The following is an 8,418-nucleotide window of genomic DNA, read 5'->3' as shown; positions in this document are numbered from 1 at the left end:
TGAGTACTTTCAATATAAACTGCTGTCAAATCATTTCATAACCGATCACTAGGGGCGCAGGTATAAAGTTAATTCTGCGGTCGGATTTAACGCGAGCTAAGCTTCAAACTTGTGCAGTTTTTGGCATAGAAACTAGTATGGTTCAACTTCAATATTTAATTAAATCTGATACTTGTTATCGACTGTAATTGAACTCTGAATCGATCGTTTGGCTTTTAGTTATAAAAAAATTAAAACAGAGATTTTCTACATTCCCACGATTTAGTGTAATGTATTTTGCTGTAAGAAGGTAAAATACATTGCGTCGAAACTTCGGAAAGTAGAAACTCGATTTTTTTCCCTTTTTTATGTGACTGAAAGCCAAGTCAAGACATTAGATTCAATTATGTCTCATAAATATATATATATATAGTTTCTGCATAATTATAATTGTTTCCAATTTTTCAAATAATTTGTTAATGTTTTTAATGATAAATAAGTTAAGATATGAAAAATAACAACAGAGAGAGAAAATACTAATAATAGCAAATCCAGATATAATGAAATAATGAACAAACTTTCCGATTAAGAGCAATTCTCTGCCAAATGAGACCCTCTCCGATTCGGATGTAACTTTCAATGTCTTCGACATGGGAGATCATGTTTTTTTTTCCACAGGTCAAGATTATTTTTTCAAAATGGAGTATGTGTTTCCAATTTTTAAAATAACAAATTTTAATATGACGATTATTTGGGGAAATTGATCAACCTATTAATAGCTTCCCAGTGCATTTGGGGGGTGCATATATTATGTCACACTCGAAGAGATTTTGTGACAAGCAATGCATTAGTTATAGGAAAAGTGTAACGAAAGAGGGGAGAGGGGGTTAATTTTTAAATTTGAGTCATAACTGACGCGAAATATACCTTAATCAAACTTACTTTTCGTCGAGCAACCAACTTTTCAGTCTCGGAGCACTTAATATTTCATGACCTGTTTGTTTACGTCTCATCTTGTATGTCAAAGATGGATTCCGTCACGTGTAAGATTAGGTATTTCTAAGTGTGTAGACCATTGCATTAAAAATCGTTCTTCTATGCAATAAATCAATTTAAGCAGAATAGGAAATTCTTGCTAATGAACATATTTGCAAGGGTCAATTGATTCTCTTTGTGAATACAACCCTGTGCAGACATACACCAGCAACACGAAAATACTCTAAAAGATCTTGGCTTTGCTTATTCACTGCTTGATTACAGGGGTAGTAGTGACATTGCCATTGTGAAGAACAAGAAAACGAAATTAGTTCTACACACTGCTCTTGAACATATGTTTTCAGCATAAGCATCAAGCCATGAACAACCTTCTGTGGTTATCTTCGAAACTATCGAACCACGGCGATTACGTCACACTTGACTGATTTTACAGCGAAAATGTTGTGTCTAAGGTTCTAACTAGAAAGCAACTTGAACTTCAATAGTTGGTTGAGTTCAATAACAACAATTTTAATTGCATCATTCATTGCCTTTCTCTTGTTGCCTGCATAGCACTTCGGAGTACATACACACCTGCCGAGTAAAAAAAGGAATAAGCTTTTTATGAATGAATGATAATTGAGCAAAAGTTAAAACAGAAATCCACGTGTCTGCTTACTGCCATCAACACCTGGTTCAACTGGTTTTGATCATTGGTTAGTCAGCATTCATGCAATGCGTAGAATTCAAGTTGTGTGCGATTGAGCACGTCGCAGCCAAATACTTATGAAGTGCAGGACTGCAAGGTCATAGCACAATGTGTCAATCTAAAAAGTATTGGCTGTAATTCGGTAAAATTGAAACTTTGAAACATTTTGCAAGAAAGATATCTTTGTAAATTATGAATGCAATCAGATTTGATTTTTTGATTCATTATTCGATGAATGTCAGTGATGGAAAAATTCCTAAGATTTTTAAAAAAATATATAACAGAGCCAAAAATTATGTTAGTTTGGCAGATTATAGATCAAGTAGTATTCTAATTGGCCCTATATAATTTTTGTTCCAAGCATACACAGTTCGAAATAGTAGTGTAAATTTCTGTCACTATGATGCACATAAATGGAGCGTCACATACCATACAAATTCACATTAAAGATCGTGTAAGAGTCATTTCATGAAATATTCTAAATATTGTATGCAACCATACATCTTTGTAAGCAATATTTCTTGGAAGTTGCTAGTTTACGTAAAAAGGAAGTTTAAATGCTTCAATTTTAGTATGAGTTTCTGATTTGAGACCATACAAATATTACGTCTACAAGTTTTATGATTTTTGAACGATGTAGTCATTAGGCCAAATGGTCATTAATCCGCATGGTCATTAAACCGGATGGTCACTATATGTACAGAATTGTCATTAAGCCGGATGGTCACTAGGCCAAATGGTCATTAGGCTGAATGGTCTCCAGCTTACCCAGACTTACATAACATTTGACCAGCTTGCAGACGACATGATTATGATTACGAAATTTTTAACACTTATTTTTCCTGCTTGCAAACATGAGCAGTTCTTTTGGGTTTTAATGGGTTTGGGATATTATACATCACGAATAAAATATGATAACATTAGGGGCATTCCACTCCTTACTACACAGTGAAAAAATAAAATATAACATCCAAGAGGATGCACTTCAATCATGTCGAAAATCTCATGTAAATTTGATGACCACAAAAATAAACAAATACAGTAAAAGCAGCTTAATATCAGTTCGTGCAGTGTATTTATGATAATTTTGTCCTTTTTGGCACGTAATATTACACCATATTTCATACACGATTGAAATGCATCCTCTTTGATGTGATATCAAAATTAATTTTTTGCTGTGTATAGTTCTAATATCAATTAAGTATTTCCAAATATCTCATAAGTACTCTTAAGTATTTTAGTGATAGTGACCGGTTGCTAATGTAGTTGTTTTTTGTTGTATATTCCATCAATGAACTACTTTATTACGTACTACTAGTTTTAACCTGTTTTATAATCATGTTTATAAATAAGTGTATTAATCATCAGAATTATTCAAATATTGTATCAAACATTATTTTTTCTTTTAGCTAACCAGTTGGACCGTAGAATTTATCCCATCCTAATTATGTATGATTTCGAACTGGCTGTTCAGTGTGAGTTGTTCCCGGTTTCCCGGGCAAATTTGGAACCGAAGTTACAGAACCAAGATTGTCTTCATATGCCACCGACAGATTTCGGAAATTTCTGTGGTAGCGTCAGATCTGCAAAACGAAAACGTAAATATTTACCTGATAAAGACAGAATGCGACGTGTAAAGGACTCTTGTTTAGTTAAAAGTGCCGTTTTCGTTCAGACCCAGATTCCAAACCGGCTTTCCGCACTTGTGAGTCTGAACCTTTAAATTACAAGAACAAACGTATTTTGGACGTACTTTTGATGGAGAATTACCGTAAGCTGCGTGTATATAAAATGAAGCAAAACTGCCAACAGTGTTGGGTTGGTATTTTCGTAATTAAACTGACTGCAATTGCCACTGGTGGTCGGAGCATGCCGAGTATTGAAAAACTTACATCGGTAAAGATGGATTACGACGGACTGGATGGAGGGAGTTGAGCTTTATGTTTTGGAACCACCAAAGATAAGAAGGGAAATATTAATTTGTTCTGAAATGTATATTTATTTCAAACCGTACAACCAAATAAAACGATTTAGTTGAAACACGTAATGTGTTTTTTTTCATATTTTGTGTGAAATAATCGTAAGTTAAAATATATTCCCCAAAAATTCCATATTAATGTTTAATCATATTCGATCCGTTTCTGATAACTAATAAAATCAATGAGACTGCGATTCCGAGATTAACACAAAGCGGATATGTTGTTTCGAACATATTCAGTCGTAATAATCGATTAGCAGAGAGCGTCGAAGGCTCCAAATCCGAGGATATGACCACCTCCATTCGACTGGAATATAAGAGATGTAGCTTTCTGGATGCCATAAGTGCATCATCGCATGGTGTGAAAGCATTAACGACTTTTGCTTCAATTTCAGTCCACCGAAATGACTGAAGTTATCGTCAAACGGTCAAAATCCTAACGGATGTCATATCAAACATCAAATGATAGACAAGGTGTTGAGAGAAAAGAAAACATTTTTTAGTGGATTTGCTTCGACACGTAGTTTCTTCCACAGTAACATTCCAAATTCTTTACTGTCCCTAGTCTCAACCTCGATTTCTAAAAAAAATACATTAAAATTAAAAGTTGATGTTTCACACAAAAATTAAATAAAAGTTGAAATAGACACTCAAAATCCCAGGCGACATCGGGTAAACAATCAAATGAAATTTATGTAGTAACGGTGGTAACAAACTAGTGCTAAATATTTCTTAATTATTTTTAAGTATTTTCGGGAATCTTAGATATCATTAAGAACTTTCTGAGTATAAGGCGAAAAATACAAAGTTTAGAGTGGGATGCCCCTGGTGCCATCGTGGTAATTTTCCTTTATTCAAAAGTTACTCGTTCATTTCGCACACCAATCTATGTATATTTGATTTTATTTTTCGGTGTTGATTTTTATTTATCTCCTGAAATTTGTTTGGTGGTTTGTTCAGCAATTAATTTTTTTTTAAGTTCCTTCTTTCTAACATGAGCAGTTTCTTTCGAGTTTAATTTATTTCGAGATGTTTGGTGCCACAAATAAAGTATGCATTCTTCTTTTAAAAGTTGCTTGTTCCATTTTCATACCAATATATGTGGCTGAGATTTTTCATTCGGTATTGTTCAAATGTTGATAGTTGTATATAGTTTAAGTAAAAAAAAATAAAATGCAGTTTTCTGTAAAATGTGAATTCAATGACAAAATCTTAAATGAATACAATACGCAACTCGGGACCGCAATCCTGGATGTATTTAATATTTTATGGAATAGTTGGAATTTTTATTGGTGCATTGAGTTAAGTTATTTGTTGCTTGTCAACCAGATCAGAATAGTGATCATTCGGATTAATGACCATTCTACCACTGACCATTCGGCCTAGTAACTATTCGGCCATCTTTTTGTATCAACCTCCTCTCCTATGTCTAGAATTTTCGCATACTTATTGCATGTATTATAAAAAATTCAAGGACCCCTCAACCTCTCCTCGAGAGTGGATGTAATATTTGAATCGATCTAGGGTAATTTTTTGGAGACTAGTACCAAAACATACACATTTACCGTACGTCAGCCAATAGAGATCTTTATGCTAGCTCTATATACTAGATCATTCAAAGGTCTCACTAGCTATGTTTTAATATGATCACTACCCTGGGTCACCAAACCTGAGCGTCTGTTCACCGTGAAGGTGCGGCTCAAAACGGCGTCTGATCTCCAACGACTGGTCACCGTCCTAGTGGGACTATAAACAGAGCTGTACACGATGACCCTGGTAAAAATATAAAGTTGCAAATACCGAAGAAGGAAATACGGATCGGAACAATCGGCACAAACCTACGTGACGAAATAAGGACTACGATTGGATATTCGGAACATGGAACTGCAAATCACCCAGCTTTCCGGGATGCGATAGGATAATCTATGACGAACTTAAACCACGCAACTTCAAAGTCATTGCACTGCAGAAAAAGCGGGCATCGATTGGCTACTTTTTACCAGAGCTGTGGCACTACCAACTAGCTGGGAACCTGTGCTGGTAAGACGTGCCAACACGTGATTTGTTGGCAGTCGATCAACGCGATGATGTGATAGATGAGAATTAAGGGCCGTTTCTTCATCTACAGCATCATCTACGTGCACTGCCAGGGAGACCCAACGACGAGAAAGAAGCATTTTACGCACAGCTGGAGGATCTGTACGACGCCTGCTCGAAACGGAACGTGAAAATCGTCATCTGCGACAGGAACACTGAAGTAGGACGGGAGGCAATGTACAGCCTGGCAATCGGGCCAAACAGCATGCATGCGATATCGAACGACTACGGCCCGAGGTATGGTAGTATCATGTACCTTTTTCCCCCTCAAGGATATCCAAAAAGCCACCTGGAAATCACTTGACCAACAAACAGAAAACCAAATCGATCACGTTCTTCGATGGCAAATTTTTGTTCTTATCTAGTCGAAGTTGAACGCCGTGACCCATAGGTAGTACTGCTGCAGCGAACCTAGGTACTGCGACCCCGGACCGAAGAAATTAGTGTTTTGACGGCAAATGCAAACTGTTAGGAGAAGAAGCATGGGTGAAAATGCTAAGCACACCACGAGATTTAATGTGCAGCGATACAAACAAGCGCAGAACAGACAAAACTCGGTTTTTATAAGGAAGAAGTTGCTAGCAGAAAGACCGAGATGAGATATCGAGGCGATGGAACAAGTGTACCGCGTAAATGACAAACGGAACCCTAATAAAAAATACCATACCCGAACGATAACCTAAATGATTGAACTATTCCATAAATGGTTTGGATGAAACCCTAAACACGTCGTTAAGCATAATAACCACACAGACAAACAAACATAACACTCGCAGGTTGTTCATCGACCAAGCATTTAACGGACAATTTAAAAGTATCGTAGTTGGTAGTACCGCCACCTGTCGCATAGTCAATTCCCTTGCGTTTGATGTTAACACACTACCACCATCTTTTCAGCGTAGTGCCCACCACAGTGTACTCAACAGATGGCGGTAATGTTTTAGCGACGAAGTTTTACAGTGACAAATGTGTTATGTCTGTTTGTTTGTGATAACCATACAAATTTTATTAGGGAAGCTCTCTCTTTTTTTATTTCACGCGAAGGCTACGTGCCGCAAGCCGATATCCGCAAGGACTCGGACAGTAACCTTCTCACGAACGAGTGTGAAGTGAACGAGAGGTAGAAGTAGAACTATAACGAGCACCTCAACGGTGATGCAGCAGAGAACGAAGGTGGTACGGCAACAGATCTCAGAGCCACACAGAAGACAATAGGCTCCAAGAAGTTAAGTAGGAGATCGGTCGGTTGAAAATCAAAAAAGCAGCTGGTGTTGATCAACTACCAAGCGCGTGATTGCGAAGATTTGAGAGGAGGAGATACTACCGGAGAAATGGATGGAAGGTGTCGTATTCCCAATCTACAAAAAGGTCAACAAGTTGGATTGCTACAACTACCACGCGATTACACTGGTGAGCGCCACCTTCAAGGAACTCTCCCAAATTCTATGCTACCGCCTGTTACCATTTTCAAAAGAGTTCGTGGGGTGGGATTCAACGCTACCATGGACCAAATTTTAGCGATACGGCAGGTCCTAGCTGCACTACTAAATTGACTATCTAAAAGACGCTCGTAAGATGAGTGGTCCTGTACGGCCACGAGACCTGGGTATGACCTTGATGTTTTCGAACAGAAAGTGTTGCGGACCATACGGTGGAGTGCAGATGGAAGACGGAGTGTGGAGGAGGCAAATGATCCACGAATTGCACCAGCTACTGAGAGATTCATCCGTCTTCCACACTACAAAAAATGGGCGAAGATTGCGAATAATAAATTGCCATTTAGCATTCAGCATTTAAAAAACCAAAATTGACCGCATTACAAAAAATGGTCATGTTCTGACCACATATAACTCTGTCAATAGCGGATGGATTTTAATTCTCTAACCAAGCAAGTCGATTAGAAATTTTGCTACAAATCTGTTCAAACGGTCACTATTGAAAATTGCACAAATGTCCAACTGTTGCAATGGTGATCAAAATCAAGTACGTTGATTTAATATGTTGATCTATTATTTTCTCCATTATTTTTAGCTGTAATAAACTGATAAACTGATCGGCCTGAATGATTTAGAAGAAGTTTTATCCTTTTTATTAGCCTTTGGAATAAATATAACCTCTACTTGACGCCAAGTTTTCGGAATATAACTTAATCTTAAGCTTGCTCTAAACAAGCCTGTTAGAATGGGTGTTAAAGTTCTTTTTTCCTTTCTGAAGTACTACTGACAAAATTCCGTCCCTACCTGTTTATTTGAAAGGTGCAAAAGAATCGATTACCCACCATTCGACTCGTTTTTCTGTAAAAATTCTATTGGCCAGATTACGAGCGTCTTTTCTGGCAATCTCTAACCCAGTAGATTCGTTCATTGCTGTCTGAACTTCCGTCCTGATTTTTTCAGAGCCAGTTTACGCTGCACGTGTATTTTGGTCTTCATTTATGGTGGTGAATATGGAAAGTGTTTTCATCATTGTTTCTAATGTTTCTTCCACAGACATAGTAAAAGTGCCGTCTTCATTTTTAAGAGTTCCTAAGCCATTTGAATGATGTTGTAAAGATTTTTTGCAATCTGGCAGCAACTGTAGTATTTTCAATATTTTCACATGTATTCCTCCAGTTATAACATATGAGGGCTTCCCTGTATTGATCCCATTCTCTTGTTATTTTCACCCGGTTAAATAGCTT

The sequence above is a fragment of the Ochlerotatus camptorhynchus genome, unplaced genomic scaffold (assembly GCF_037179485.1).
Source record: "Ochlerotatus camptorhynchus isolate MF236.1 unplaced genomic scaffold, CSIRO-AGI_Acam_v1.1 ptg000240l, whole genome shotgun sequence".
In the NCBI taxonomy this organism is placed as follows: Eukaryota; Metazoa; Arthropoda; class Insecta; order Diptera; family Culicidae; genus Ochlerotatus; species Ochlerotatus camptorhynchus.
Note: the sequence above shows the minus strand (reverse complement) of the source record.